Source organism: Poeciliopsis prolifica, unplaced genomic scaffold, assembly GCF_027474105.1.
Source record: "Poeciliopsis prolifica strain line A6 unplaced genomic scaffold, Auburn_PproV2 SCAFFOLD068, whole genome shotgun sequence".
Classification (NCBI taxonomy): domain Eukaryota; kingdom Metazoa; phylum Chordata; class Actinopteri; order Cyprinodontiformes; family Poeciliidae; genus Poeciliopsis; species Poeciliopsis prolifica.
This window is the reverse complement of record NW_026562443.1, coordinates 1,750,058-1,767,169: the sequence shown is the minus strand read 5'-3', so window position 1 is coordinate 1,767,169 and position 17,112 is coordinate 1,750,058.

The following is a 17,112-nucleotide window of genomic DNA, read 5'->3' as shown; positions in this document are numbered from 1 at the left end:
GTGACAGAATAGTTATTTTTACACATTTCTTAAACAAACAAGAGGTCCACTAAACAGCTAAGAATGGTTTTAATGGCGTCTGACGTTGGCTCAGACGAAAAAATCAAAAACATGAAAAACATAAAACACAAATCGCATCCACTATAAATTGATTGGCCACCAAGGACAGGACTCAAGTTTCTACTGAAGATAATTTTCAATTTGATTTATTATGTCTTTATTTATCATATTTGTTATGTAAGTCAAAAAATTAAATATATGTGTTTTATACATTCTGATTATTAACTAATGTGTAATTGTGACTTTTAGACAACAGGCTTCTGCCAGATATTAAACCAACAATTCCTCCTTTACACAAAGTGACACCAGGTAACTACTCAGTGAGATTATGATTGGACAGTGATGTTTTTCATTCTGGAAATTTACAAAAGCTGTTTTAAAAATGGCCAAGCAGTCGAGGTCACAACAACAGAACAGAGTCCAGCTGCTTATAAATATCATGTCATATGATAAAATGCTTCAGAGGAGCTACTTTGTTCATGAAACCATCTGCACAAGAAGCCATCTTGTCAATCACAGGTGTATTCATGCATGAAAGTGCATGTGGTCAAAACACAGGCACACAATTTACATCAATTTACATCAATTCACTTCATTGCTCTATAACGTTAGGTTGGTTGCTAATATCAGAATTTTACTATATTTGGTAGATCAAGAGAGAGAGCTGTACAATGAAAAAGCCAAACTATTAAAACTTTTAGTCAACATTTGACTTCAGATTTAGTATCAGCTTTGTTTGATTTGTAAACACAACTAAGGAAATTTCTGCTGCTTCCAATCAGCAGCTGCTTTTCCACTAGCCATAAAATTGCACAAATTGGAACTGCGAAAATCAATTCCCCCAATAGAAACATATCAATTAAAAAACAAAACAAAACAAAACATATTTTCTGATTAAAAAAAAATTGTGTTAGGATGAAATAGATGTATGTCACAAAACTGTAGCAGAAACACTTTTTTGGTGCCACACGAGTTACATGATCACCAGCCGGATTTTACTACTAACAAAACGTTGAAGACGAAGGCAGGAAGTAGGAAGATGATGGTTTTGTTTCTTCCAGACAATGTGCATCTGGAACACATGCAAAGGGCAATAGGAGATGAAAACTGGGGCTGATCTCTGTTGAAACACACTCTGCAGCAAAACACTAAAACAATAAATTCAGTTTGGTGCTTTTGCTTTGCTGATATAGGATTGCTGAAATGTGTTTTTTAATATTACCTATGCTTAGAAAAAAGGTTAAACTTCTGATATTTCTCTACAGCAGCAGATATCTATGATCATAGACATATGAATAATATCAGCAGGTAGAGGTTGTTATGACTAATGCCAACACGGGGGCTGAAAACAAACTATAAAAGAGTTATAAAGCTTCTTCGTTGTCACCAGCTTGCCAAGCACAAATGAGAATACAGACCAAACACAGATTAAATTTTAATTAATACACTTTGTAGGCAACTCGCAATTGATGGACTTCCGATGGCCGGGTGGGAATAACCAGTTCTACGCGAGTTCCCACTTGTAAATCGTGTTTGGCAGAATTAATGCAGCCCGGAGCCGGGGAGCTTTAAAAGAAACTGAGATATTATAGCACTTAATCAGCTTTGCATGGTGCTTGGCCTGAGCCATAAAACATTTCTGTAGCATTTACAGCTGCAAGTGATGCTGATACACGGCCTCAGAAAGGCACAACGCTCGGGTCAGAATGCAGAAAAGAGCCATGACAGCATATTGGAGGATGGTCTTATTTCGCACAGGCAGTTGAGCGTAAAGTCCTCCTCTCCGGGGAGACTGCAGGCATCCAGACACTATAACATGTGGGCTTATCTCACCACAGATCAATGGCATGTGTGGCAGAATAAAGTATTGAATGTTATGTTGTGCAGTTGAACATTTAGGTTGTTATTTATCTTTAAACAAACAGGGTTTTTTTTCTGATATACTGGAAACAAGACTGTGGTACATGATGCAAGGTTTGAAACTCCTGCATCTTTAAAAAAGATTGTGGAAACCTTAATCTACAGTCGCTCTAAAATGTGCATACACTTGTTAGAGCTGATGAATGACTTAAAAACCTTTTCTGCATGACATGTATGTTGCATAATATGAGTGAAAAATAAGCTCTGGTTGCAAAAATGTGTACAGTAGTAAACTAATGATGATGAAAAAAAAATAATTTGATTCAATCACAGCAAGCCGTCTTCTTGAGTTTGTATATTTTCAAAAATATAAGACGATGCCTACATGCAGCATTTGTTAGGCAAGGATACACCTGGGACAAGATCACAAGGTTACAGCAGTTACCGCAAAATGACCCAAATTGAAATGACAAAATATATTCTGTTAATGAAAACATATCTAATTAAAAAAAAAAAAAAAAAAAAGATTTGGAGCTAGAAGAATGTGGTTTTTCAGCTGTATTGAAGGAGATATTTCACAAAACTGCTATGGACACACTTTCCACATCACGAATCACGTGATCAACAGCCGGATGTTACTACTGATGGAAATTACAAAGAAGACGACAGGAAGTAGTGGGAGGATGATAGTTTTGTTTTTGTTTCTTTAAGAAAAGGTACAGCCGGTTTCACCAGAGCTCTCACTGCATCACACATTTCATAAAAAGCTGTTTGTTATTCCAAAGTGTTGAATCCATAATTCTTCTGTGAAATACAGAAGAGTAGGCTGGGCTTGTCGCACTAACATTTGACATCGATGTCTTCTCTGATTGGCTGGTAGATGACGAGCGCTAGTGGCGTAGCTGACTTACATGTAAATGTTAACGTCTGTTGCTGCCATGATTATTAATCACTTCTCACATGAACAAGTTTATTCACGTGCAATTTTTAATTTCATATCTAATGAAAGCATCTGAAAAGTAAAATTATTAATATTTTTCCACATTAGCAAAACATGGACAAATATTTTTCACACATTTGTAATGGAAAAGCAGGTAGAGTTGCTATACATTTGGTAGCATACTTTCTCCATAGGATGGTCAGAGCTGCACTGTTTATGCAGCTGAATTTTTTTCTTAAAGTCCAAAAATATAATTGTACCCTGACTTAGTTAATTCTGTGTGCTAGAGTGTGTAATGCAATGAGGTGAGCATAGTCGGAGCAGTATCTTTTTTTTTATGGTGACATGTCTTCCTACGCCGTCGCAACAAACGGGACGGTGCAACAGGAGGGCAACTCATACGCACAGGATTCATAAACAGCCAGACGTAGGGAAAACTCCATACTTTGCACGTCGCCAGTTCATCACAGGGCCAACACAAAAACACACGAGACAAACAACCACGCACGCTCACATTCACACCAAAAAAGGGTAAAGCTATTGATCACACAGGCTGTGATCTGCTCACAGTTTAAGAGCGTACAGTTCCTAATGTCGACAATATCAAAGACAACTTTAGCAATTAGGTATTGGCAGTAAACTTAAGAAGCATGTCTTTGGAGTGGGAGGAGAGCAGAATTCCCAGGGAAAACCCACTCAGCCACAGGGAGATCATGCAATCCCCACACAGAGAGGCTCTAACCAGCAGCGCTCATGTGACCATTTAGCTGAGGCAACTGTGCTAAATATGTTGCTAACATGTACGCCTCTTGTAGACAACTGTGACTATTATATGAAGTCTGGTTGTATATTACCTAAGCCAGTTGCTGAGGAGACGATCCATATCCTTGATTGTTTTTTGTGGTCTGCTCACTCCTGGCTTAAATATTTCTTCTAAATTCAGGTTACAGAGTTGCATGTCCACCACCACAAAAAGGCTATTGCAAAGTGATGGTACTATTACATGTGATCCTGAAATAGTAAACCAAACAACGAACAACAACGAAATGCAACATTACCACTAAATATTTTTTAACATTTAGTGGTTAATGTTAAAAACATGCCACTCTGCAGTTTGAAGCCTCTATGTCCCAGATTTCAAACTTTCATCCAGTTGGCCCAATGCCATATATGAGTCTGAGTCTGCTTATGTGCAAATTTTTGTCAAAATGCTGTTAAGAAAAAAAAAGGCTGTTTGTTTTCAGACACAGACCAGATATATTCATTAAATGCATTTTTCATGCTGAAATAGATTTCTATGTGCTTCTCTGCACCATGTAAATCACCTCACAGGAACTCTGGATTTGTCTCTGAGGCCCAACAAGTAATCCATCACAGACACTTCAGACAAATGGTTTCATTTTTTCCCCCTTTAAAACAACAAGCTCTTTAAACCAGTCTCTGTTCTGAACATAGCATGTTTAACTTTGTGCAAAATGACAGCAAACATTTTGTTGTAATGCTGTTTGATTGGTGGCATTTAAATATTTTTCAACCTTAAAAACAAGGAACATTATAATCAAACTGCTGACTCGTTAAAGGAGATGTTTGGCTTTTTTATGTTGGTGGTTTATTGTTTTCCACCACATGAAATCCATTTGAGATTTTAGGCTAAATGTGTGAAGGTTCAAGGGACATAAATACTAGTCCTAATGTTCTTAATAAACTTTCAGTAAAATATTAAAACATATTGGTGTAGTGCTTTGCAATTTCAGTCCAGTGGAAGTATTCAGGCAAGTTGTTTCTCCATGTTTGGTTCAGACTCAGAAGACCTGAGAGGTCTGGAAGGTTGACACAACAACAGATCTTTAATATATTTTGGTGCGTTAAAGAGACAGTGACCTATTTTGAGGTGTCAGGTACAGCTCAATTCAAATTTCTTCTAGGTTGATTTGGATATTTATACTTCATTTTTCACAACAACTGAATTTAAATACATGATACCTCTCCTTTAACAGAAGTGATTACATTTTATATTTCAAAAAATCAGCTCACATTATTCTATGTAGCACCTTTTCACACTTCAAAAGCACCGCTTTTGAGAAGGCCTTTTGTCAGCATGACACCATTTTATTTGAAGGGTTTTTCATTAAGTGTCTCAATGCAAAAAGTGCTGATGAAAAGCTTTGTGTCACTAAGTACCCTGATAACCACTTACCAACTCTCCTCTGTGTGATTTTTTTTTTTCATATACTGAAATGGTATTGTCATTGTTTTTAAAGAAGCCCTTTTTCATCTCAGCTCAGTTTTAAAGCGGTCCAACTGAACAAATATATGTCATTATTGGGTGTAAACCTGTGTTTAGTGAATGTTGATCATGGTTCTATCAATACTAAATGTTCTGTATATAATTCAAACATCAATATTTAATTTGATTTAAGCTCAGAGTACAGAACAGGAAAACTGAGGAGAGTTGCGTGCAAACATAGAGGCCTACAACCGCAGGCGTCTTATTATTGGCATGTTAATGGGAGGACAAAGGTGTAAAGAAGAAGCCGCCCCCTCTCCCAAACATACACAAAGTAAAATCAGATTCACCAAATCTGTCTTATATTTCTGTTTTTTTTTTTTTTTTGGTCTTGTTTTGAAACACCAGACTGTGAACAGAGAGCATGGGGCGAGGCAGAGAGAGGGATGAGCAGCGCAAAGACCCGCCTCCTGGCTCTGATTGGTTGTTTCTTGTTAGCATCAACATATAAAAATATATAAATACATTTATGAGTTACATACTGCAGCTTTAAGTGCATTTTGTTGTCTGGCCTACTTGGTGCCAGTAGGAGAGCAGAAAAGTTGAATTTAGTCTCACATGGGGAACAGAGCTCTTCTCGCCAAATAAATTCAACCTCAGTCAGACTAAGCAGCAATCTTCAAATCTTCAAATCTTGTCACAATCTCAACTGGCTTTAGGTCTGGACTCTGACTGGACCGTTCCACAGCATGGATGTTATTGAACCTGAACACTCCTTTTCTGGCTCTGGGTTTATGTTTATATGCCGTCGTCTGATAAAGACTTTCACTAGGACCGCCCTGTATTTGTCTTACTTCATCCTCCCCTCTGCTTTGACCAGCTCTTCTGTCCCCACTGAAGGGAATTGTCCTATGAGCTGCCATTGCCATGTTTCACATGGTATGTAAAGGGTGGTCTGCAGTATGGGTTTCTTTCACAGCACATTTGTTTCTCAGCTGAAAAGTTATATTAGGGTTAGCAGAAGACTTTCCTTCACATGTCTGCTGCTGCTGATAGATCCAATCAAAGATATATCCTGCCTAATGCTTGTCCTCCTCATCCAGCATGGCTTGTTTTTGACTTGAATTAGTGCTTGTTATTGGCTTTCTTTCAACAATTATTTTCTTCTTGCTACTCCTGTCTAGTTTTTGGATTACATCACTGTTAGGTTATCTGATGTCTTGGCTGCTTCCTGCTTCCTCAGCCGGTCAGTTAGTAAAATGTACCATACTCTTTCCATGTTCAAGACAGTGGATTGAAAATAATTCTGTAAAATGTTCAAAGTTTAAGACTTTAAAAAAAGAAACCTTTAGTGAAGCTCCTTTGAGCTCCCCAACCTGTCTGCTGAGTTCTTCATCATGCTGCTTCTTATCACCAACGGAGCGGCTCATAGAACCCACATGGGTCTTTAGCACTGCATGCAAGAGGAAAATAAGTATGTTTAGGTGTTTCTGTGCTTTTGATGATGCTTTTGAAAGCATTGGTGTGTTTCTATCAGTGCTCTCGACACTTAAGAAGACACGCAGAAGAGGGGGAGGGAGCAACGCACCAAGTGTGTGGAGCCCAGAGATAAGGAAGTCGTTCAGCACAGTGCGAAGGTAGCTGAATAGGGAGAGTAGTTGACTTACCATCCGAAGGTTATAGGTTAGCTTCCCCCTGTCACATCTTGGTATTTCCCTGGACAACATCAACACTAACCCTAAGCTGCCTATCGATATGCATGTTGGTGTCTGACTGTGTGTGGTTGGACGAATGAGCCGATTTGTTCAGGATTAAAGTATCGGACAGTAGCGTAGGGTTAGAGACTGGGACCCATTTGGTCGGAGAAATCCCAATCATTTGCTCTCTGTCATGTTTTCGCCAAAAATATCCCACATGGACAACATGGACTTTGCACATTCTTTTGACAGCGATTTCTTTGCCCTAAACGTTAGACTTGCAATTTCTGCAAATAAACCATAGATGTCAGTCTTGTCTTGAGCTTTGATTGCAGCCATATCCGCGTGGACTAGGGGTTAATGTTTCAGACGCTGTCGTAGGCTTTGTTTCCATGACAACACTTAAGAAATATTTCAGATAGTTTGTGAAGTAATGCTTAGTAACGCTACTTCTGTTGGTCACATTGGAATTTCTTCAAGGCGAATAAAAACTCTCCAAGTTTTAGTGGAGCTTGTTGCTTAGGTTGAAATAGCAAAGGATCATGCTTTTTTTACATTTCTACTACTTTTTTGACTCATTTCTATCACGGACTGTTATGATTGTGCTAACATTAAATGTTAGCACGACACAGCAAGGTGAAATTTCTGTCTTTTAGAAATTATATAATTTCTCCTCAAACCCAGCAGGTGCAGTGGTGAATACTCTGTTTGCTCTTCAGAACTTCTTCCTTTGCATTTGCGTTTACTCTCTGAGGTGAAGATGAGGGGTAGCCGAGAAGCTGTGGCGATGATGGATTAGCCAGATTTGCGCTCCCATATGTTCAGCGGGAAGTGAGCAATCACCAACGAGCTCATGCTCCAAGACGCCTGTCCTGGGAGTCACTTAGCTAAACTCTGAGGTGGATCTCTGCATTCTGCAAAGAAAAACAAAAGCAAAGGGGACTCTTTGACGGGATTACAGTCAAGAGACAAATAAGGAGCAGAAAAGGCTTTATCTTTGCCGTTCCACTCAGAGCACAGAGCTGCTTTTGTGCACCTGTTAATATGTTGATGTAAAAAGCCCCCAATCTCTGACAAGTAATTACAAACCTTCCATCACTTCGGCCCAGAGTGCTCTTCATCTCCTTTAGATTAAAAGCTCTTGTGAGGATCGAAGTTGGAATGTACTCAAATTCTATTAACCCCAATCACACAGGAGGGCATGGACAAAGTTGTTTTCATGGTTGGAGAAAAAAACAAACATATTCTAGATAAATAATGACAAACTAAATGGCAGCTTTTATTTGCAGTCCCAAATGAAGTCTATTTGACTCTAACTGCATTTTCATTGACCACATGATTGTGGAGTTTGACATTCAGAAATTAAATGTGCTTAGTGGAAACATGGGAATTTTGAAAAAAGCTCTGTTCCATAAAAATGTTTGGTGCCAGGATGACTTGGTTTTCTGGTCATATTGAAATTTTATTTCACAAAGTTGCAATGGAAACAATCAGATGTTGCCACTGGTCAAAGCCACGAAGAAGAAGACAACAGGAAGTAGTTGGAGAATGATGATGATGATGATGATGCCATGTTTTCTAATCACTCATCAAATGAACAAACATATTCACCTGCGATTTTAACTGTGCTTTCTATTCAATGGAAACCCCTCAATGGCAAAATTGCGTTTCTCTGACATTAGTGTGATGGTGACACAGATGGCGCACGTTGCTTATGGAAACACAGCTTTGACTCAAAAGCGTTTCAGAAATTCAAGCAGTTAAATTTCCAAAGCCAAAATGAGAGAAGGGAAAGAGGAAAACAGACAGAGATGATAGCAAGTTCCCGCTGTGCTGTGGATGGTCTGTTCTGTTGGACCCCCAGCTGACTGTCGCGGTTGATCTGAGCCCCCCAGCCGGGGTGACCACCGGGCTGCTGTTATCAAAGCCGACTGATGTCTAGCACAGCCGAGACTATAGAGAGCCTACGTGTTCTTTGGTGAATATGTCCCTTCAGTCATCATTCAAATTAGACGTGTGTGTGGCATGGTAATTATTTCCATTCATCTGAGCCGTGTGACAGCCAAGGCTGTGGAAGCTGCTTTGCTATCAGCCAGCGGTTCTGTGGAGAGACTGATGTAAGAGTCATATTAAAAGCGGACCACGTCTCCCACCAGAGGTTTGACCTGCAGAGAAGTGCGATGTATGAAAAGTAGCTTCATAAAGCCCATTAGCAGCAGTGTGAAATTGAAAACGACAGGATTTCGCATTTTCTCATTCAGAGCGACACACTCATAGGATTTCATTCCTGACACTGCTTTGTTTTCCAGATTTCAAAGCTAGGCCCCGATTTCAAATAGCGATGTCAGTCATTAAAGCGCATTAGAGAGCTGGAGCCCTTCCTCTGTGGATCTGGTGCTCTGTGGACGTCGCCTCACGCTGCCGGGACCCCTGATCGTATGTCCTCCAGGCCAGCCCTTCCGAGTGCCTGATAGGGTTTCTTGATGTCAGCCACTTCCTCAAGCCACTGATGATACATCCCATTGAGAGGGTTATGTCGTCCCGGATACTTCCTCGTTTGCCACATGACTCTACTACCTCTGCTAACTCTGCATTTTCTGCTAGCTTAGGCGCTCTTATCAGATCATCCGGGGGGCTTTTCTTCCGGGTTTATTCTTAGAAGTCTCTTGTATGTCATCAGACTACAATGATAAAGTATTCAGAAACCTTCAAGATTGTTGTTACATTTTATGACCTTAAAAACAAAAAATATCCATTTGTTGTGCAATTTGAGCTTTTTTTGATAAACCAGTAGTGAACCATTGTGGTCTGTTAAGATATGGTATTAACTTTTGTTTGTCAAAAAAAAAAAAAAAATCTGAAAGGGTGGTCTTGCTTTTGTAATTAATCCCCCTTTTATTGTGTATCATGGAATAAAAGGACAACATCAAATTACCTCATCAGTAAACAGAATAAATATTTTTTTTAATACAGATTTTGTTTCTGTTGTCCTTCCAGTTCAATATTTGTGTTATAATTTATGTTGATTTTTGAGTATAAAAGCCCAATAACATACAATAAAGAAGTAATTGTCAAAATTTGAAACTGTCACAAAAACTTTGTAAGATACTATACATGTTAAGTAGAGTTCTTCACCAACCAAACCAGATTGGAACATGTTGGAGACTTCCTGTTTCAACTCCAGAATCTAACCTTTGCATAGCAATGCAGAGAACGTTGCTCATCAGAAACTGTGTTTCCATTACAAACTCTATCAATATTCTGCCAATGTCGAAAAACACAATTTTGGACTTAAGACACAATTAAAATTACACATGAGTGAGTTTGTTCATGCGATAAGTCATTAAAAAACATGCAGGACGTCATTCTCAAACAACTTCCTGCTTTCTTCTTCTTCGTAGTTAATGCCAGCGGCAACATCTGGCTGTTGATCATGTGACTCGTGTGATGCACGTGGAAAGTTCTGGAAAAATATATCAATTAAGGTACGACAAAACAAACAAAAAAAATCTTAAATGATTTTTTTGTTTTTTTTTCAAAGTTGACCTGTTTCCATCAAACTAATTTAATTTTGACATAACCAAGTTATTTGGTCAATGAAAACACAGCTAGCATTGTTAAAGTTCTTTTTCTCTGAGTTTCTGACATTATACCAAAGTTAATTTAAAAGACTCTGTACTGACTGACGGCATAAAGCCACAGGGCAACTGTAACGTCAGGGCTCATTTCTTCCCCCCAGCAGCTGTTCAACTGATGCCACAGACTGGAGGTGCTGCTGCACAGGCGGTGCCCACATTCAGATAAACGGCAACCTGCTCTGGAAGACGAATCCCCACAACACTTTGAATAATACACTCAATTCCAGGCTAAATTGGCAGAGAATAATTCCACCAATTCCACGGAAGATTTATGCAACAAGTTCTGTGGCATACTAAGTCGGCGCTGTTATTTACTGAACCGCAGAACTCTGGAATCGCTGCGCAACTGTGAGAGGGAAATCGGGTTACCTTCTGTATGAGGACTATATTCAATCACTGACCTTTGGAGCTCAAGGGGGAAATAGGAACGAAAGAAACGGAGAGGGAGGGATCTTATCCTCTCATTCAAATGAACCTGTAATAGAGAGCCATGCATACATGATGGATGAGGTCTGCTCAGAATCTTACTGCAACAGAGAGATATGTTGTTATTCGTGAGACTTCTGATTCTGGAGCTGCATGAGGTAGTGAATCATCTCTTTCCAAGTTACTTCTGTGAAAAAGGGAAACACGAGGGAAAATTTTATGTTAATCATAAATCTTTTCTTTCATCGTAAGAGTAAACGGGGCACCAACATAAATCAAACAGGCCAGATCTGGATCAAGTATCAGGGCATGGTTGATTATTTGTCAGTTCTTGTAGCTGATTTATTAAGTTCAAGTTTATTTTATTAAAGCTACAGCATTATGTTTTTATTTTTTTATTTTCCAGACAAACAGATCCATTTTACAGCACAATCAAGCAACAATGCTGAGTCCAGCTGTTATATAAATATTATGAAACAGAATTTAACTTTTCAATTCAACATCTTTAATGTTGCTTACTCTTTCTTAACCTTCAGTCACAACATGACTCTTCTGTTGACACTTTATCAGTTTTCACCTGCGTTTCACTGACAAGTAGTTTGTATAATTAGGTCAGCAGATCAAAGTTCCACCAGGAGTTTGCTAATTGCTGCTGGCTAGTCTGAGGAGTTTAGTGGGGGACTCTCAGGCTGGGCCATCCATCCATCCATCCATCCATCCATCCATCCATCCATCCATCCATCCATCCATCCATCCATCCATCCATCCATCCATCCTCCATCCATCCATCCATCCATCCATCCATCCATCCATCCATCCATCCATCCATCCATCCATCCATCCATCCATCCAAATTTGTGGGATGGATGAATCTGAGCATCAGGATTGAAGCTCAGACGTCCTTCTTCCTCTAGAGGTAGTACTATACAGTGATGAGTGATTTAAACTGGTTTCTTGCACATGAGAATCTAATAAAGTGTTATACTACAATGGCCTCCACAGTTCCTGGATTAACAATCTGAATGTCAGTCCAGCAGAAATTCCTTTTTGGGATTTGTTGGAATGCAAGAATTGTACCTCAGATATGCAGTCAAAGTCTGAACAATGTTTGTCACATACCAATGTGCTGTTGTTTACAATGTACTTTCTTATGAGTCATGCTATGCAAATTTGGTTAAATGATTTTGCTGTTTCATTACAAAAAAGAGCTATTGCTAGATTATAAGTAGCAGGGATGTAATGTATTATTTGATTTCCGAACCAAGTTATGCTGGTGTGCTTAAAGTATATATTTTTTTCTTTTACTAAATGTTACTGCACTTGGAGTTTTCAGTTCATTCATTGCAAATGTAATCATGCCCTTTGGCATGTGATCCAGAGTGATCAAAGTACAACCAAAGTTCGATCAGGTGATATTCTACAAGTGTTTATGTAGACATCAGAGTTGCAGCTTTGGGCTCATAAAGTGGCTTCTCATTTCTGAGAAGAATCAAATTTTCCAAAACGATGTGTGTTTTCAGTAAAACTGTGTAAAGTACATTTGTAGAAAGTTATTCTGAAATGTTCATTCCTGCAGGCTTACCATAGTAAACAGCTTAATGCAGACTCATGTAGCTGCGGTACATCATCTGTTAGTTCAAAGAGACAAATGAGATAATGGGGAGAGGGGAACTGTCCATGGACATTACTTGGCAGCAGACCAGCATACTAATTAAGTGGTTCCATATAATGTTAAATAGAGAAGGCCTTAGAACAAGGTCAATGTGCTCAACATGATCTGTGTTCATTTGGCCTTGCTGGACATGAAGATTATCTCATGCATCTTTAATCCTGTCGTTCTGTGCTCAGACTGAAACGGAGTGGCCGTGTAGAGAACTGGAGCAGAAGGAAAACCTTTTACTGCAGTGCAATAAAATCCACATATGGAATGTCTTAGAGGCTGTGTTTACATTGCCCCGTTTGTCATCATCTTTGTATATGCTTTATGTGCAAGCTGCTGCATCAGCGCAGGCCAAGATCTTAATTTCCTCTATAAGCCAATGCACATTGAAGACAGCTCAGCAGCAGCTCGTTGTACTAGGAGATGTTTTTTGCAAGATTCATATCTCATTAAGGAACAGATTTTTTTTATCAACTTTAAGAGACAATTTCCTTCATACAGCATGTTTGTTTTTGTTTTTTCATCTTTAACTTTGATTAATGATGGGACAAAATTGCAGCTCTCAGTAGATTAGAATAAGTTACTCACTATTATGCTTTTTACACTTGTGTTCAGGTCACCTCTAAGGAACTTTTAAACCATAAATATCCATCTCCATTCTTGGAGGGGCAGCACACTTTATGCTTTAGATGTTTCCCCAGATCAGCACACAGAAATCCAAAGGGTGTTTCATTACCAAGTTTCTGTAGAGAGTGATGTAATGCTGAGGGGGAAATTCAGCTGTTTGAATAAAGCATGAAAAACACACAGGACAACGCCCCCTCCAGGACTGGAGGTGAAACGTCTTTCATCCTGCAGCTGTTGACTTTCTGTTGATGTTCTCCGTCGCACTCCCTCTTCATCGCTAGACATGATGCCAGGATGTTTTTCACAACATGATAAATGCATTTTGCATTCAAATTCTATATCCATCACACAATAAATGTCAGACTTAGACATGTCACCCCTAAGAGGAGCACCCAGACACCCTGGATATGTAATATAATTTAGATTTTTATTTCCTTAAGATGTTTACTGTGAATCGGTGCTGTACAAAAGAAAAAAATAATAAATAAAATAAAACTGAACTTAATATCTGGCTGGTATTTAATGACATATTTTTAACAAATTGATAAAGCTCTTTGCTATCCATCATCATGCTCTCCTTTTTCTGCACACTAATCTAACAACAGGAATTATTGGCAAAAAGCTGAATAAAGCAGATATCTGTGGCTTATGTCACATATAATGTAGAGATCTGAGCTTCAGGAGCTGAAAAACAAACAAAAGAAGTCGAGAACACAACATGCTAAAGTATCAGAGTGCAGAAATGAACATTTGACTCAAAGCTTTGCACTTTTTAAATAACCGTTAGTTTTTTCTATGTGGTTCTGTTCATGCATATATAGTGGGTTATGTCTGTTCTTCTGTTTCTGTGACACTTCATCCGGCTACTGATTGGAGTAAAAAATGGTTTCTCTTGCATGATTGCTGAGCATTGTTGCAAAATGTCAGAGGAGACAATTACTTACTTTGTCCCTCACAAACATGTCTCAGTTACAAAAAACACTGTTTTCCACTTCATCCAAACTCACCTGTAATATTAGACTGAGGCATCACTTCGAGTCTCGACAGTTAGCAAGTCAACCAAAAAAAAACAAGCTACAAACCCAAAAGCTGCACTGTAAAAAAGCGGCAGAATGTTTTCAAGTGCAGCTTCTTCCAACACCATTAGATAGAGATGTTCAGTCAACGTCTGAGGCATGCATATTTTCAGCCTGCAGAGCTTCAGTGCGACAGAAGCACCAACTTTTTCTTTGTGCTGTGCAGCGCTCCATCCTCAGAGCGACACAGCACAAAGTGCAAAGCGTTCAAACAGCAACAAGGCTGAAAAAGTCTTTCTGAAAGTCTGTGGCTGGTTTACTATAAAGGGTCATCTTACTGTAAATGCAGAGACATGTATATTCAGCTGCAAGCTAACCTGCTGTTCACAGCTACACACAAGCATATAATTAAAAATTAGACGTCATTGCTGAAAAACATTCTTTTCTTGAGCAGGAAGATAGTCAATTATTTTAAAACGTGAATATTTTAAAGTAAAAGAAAAAAAAAACATACCTAAAATTTTGACTTCAAGGAAATAAAGAGCAACAGTGTCAACAACAAAAGTCAGCAGACAGATCCAGGTGGCAAGTAGGGTTGTTTGTGAGCATAAAGTTTCTCAGGTAGGAAAACACATTGTTTTAACATTAAAGGTGTGATGAACATGTTACTAAAATAGAACAAGGAAAACAGCTGATTGAGGTAACAGTCCCTCCAGGATGTCATGATGATTTGGCCTCAATTTATTTGTGTTGCAAAGCAGCCAAAGATGAATGTCTGGCAACATTTTGTTCCAATCTCTCCAAATAAGATTTACATACTAGTAAATAGTCACTAATAATAATGTGACAAAAAAAAAAAAGAAAATGGATGGAAGAAAGACCCCACTCAGGTCCTTCAGACTAGCCAACAAGTCATCTATACTGAGGCATTATTAAGTCCTGCATAAAAACAGTCTGTTATGGATCATTACCATACGTAGTCTCCAGTTACATTTTGATTTCACTCTGTACTGTCCAGCCAGGAAATATGATTTTCTACATCTATTAAGTCTATTATGCTTTTTGGAGAAAGCATAATAGACTTTAATTGACCACACCATATGTATGTGTGAGCATTCCTAAATCAACTTTAAGTAAACTTAGAGTCAGATGTTGCTGGTTGTGGTATTGCAAATAAGGTGAAATGTTGCTTACTTTCACTTTATTTTTTTTTTCTGTGAATGTCACTTCGCAAATACCATGCAGTCTGCGGCACCATCCCCTTTTATCTAATTAAACTCCAACCAAGAGTCATTTTTGTTCTGCCAAAGTGCTCTCCAGTAGGGCTACAGCAGAAGATGACTGCATGCTTATGTAAGGTAAATGTAGCTCCACAAAGAAGCCGCATGGCTATTACAGGAGCTCTTATATTATCTGCCCCAATCTTACAGTCTAAGTGAGCAGATGTTTGATTTTCCTTGGCTGCAGGGGATCAAGAGCAAGACTGCAGTGGCCACCTACAGCTCCCACTTACTTTAAACATACTTCAGTGGTGCCATGAAATAGCTCTCCCTGGAGTTCATTTTATTAACTTGACAAATCATCCAGTATTCTACTGCATCATCACTGATGATAATCGCACAGTGTGGGAGATTGGTGTAAGGATGATATTTCCTTGTGAGGCAGCAAGAAGACTCTAATGGTATTAAATGATTCGTAACTTGGTTATCAATAGTAATGTCCCTGAGGAAGAGAGTTCATTGCTTCAGCTCTCAGGCAGATGCTGCCTGCGTGTTCATGATTGTGTTGCAGTAAGTTACAAAGTTAGAAAGAAGAATTTAAATCAGGAGACGGTTTGTCTTTTTCTTTTACATGGTTATCCGTCCAAGTGTCGGATATGAGAGCGGCTCAGCAAAAAATATCCTGTCAAAACCCATAGGCCTGATTTAATGTATGTACAGTTGGTGAGAACACAACTGAAGAAAGCTTTGTTTTTGTTTTTTTTATTAAATAAATAAAACAAAAAAGGATGGTTTATATTTGAAAAACTTTCAATTTGTGAAACCCTGTAATGCCACATTGTGTGTTAATATAATATAATCTGTCTTGAAAAAGTAATGAAGCACCATTAAAAATGCATCACAAACTGATCAATGTGAAATGTGATAAAGATGCTAGCCCATCCCATGTTGTCAGGGACTTCCTGGCCCCAGAGGGGTTACCCAAGACAAGAGCCCATTTTTTTAATACCTCAGATAAAGTGCAGCCCAAAGACCCTTTATGACACTTTTATATATTAATGACAACAACGTGTAAGTGACAGCAACCCACTCTGGAGTCAAACTTGGGGGTTGAGTAAGCTGGTGAACGCCTGGGGACCCACATCTCTTCTTTGGGCTCCATGAGAGAAAACCCAAAGAACAGACCTTCCTTAAACAAACACTTAGAAATACTTGTTGGAAAACTCAAATGAATTTGATCAATAATTTATGCACACATGAAAATAAGCCATGTTTGAATCGTTTGGGCTGACTATGGATGTGTCTGAGATAACATCAGTAACAGGAATTTGTGGCTGATCATCAAGAAATGTTACTCCAATCATTTAAAAATGCCTTTAGTAAAACGCGACTCCATATTCCACTAAAAACTGAAGATTATGGTACAAGCACAGAAACTTGGTAGTGTATGTGCACCGGAAACAACAAGGAGCTAACCATACATATTGCGAGGAAGCATTCGTGAAACATACAGATCCAAGGTGAAGGTTATTAAGTTTAACCATAAATCAGTTTATGTGGGCAGAAGGTCTGACATGATCAGAACAGTCAAAAGCAACCATGTGGTTTGTCAGGTTTTTCTTCAGATGGTTTCACTTTGAAATAAATCAAGTTTTTATGAGTATTTCCCCATCATCTGTTCTTTGCATTGAATAGAAATGAATGTGAATGCAAACATTCAACATGAGCGTACAGGCAAAAA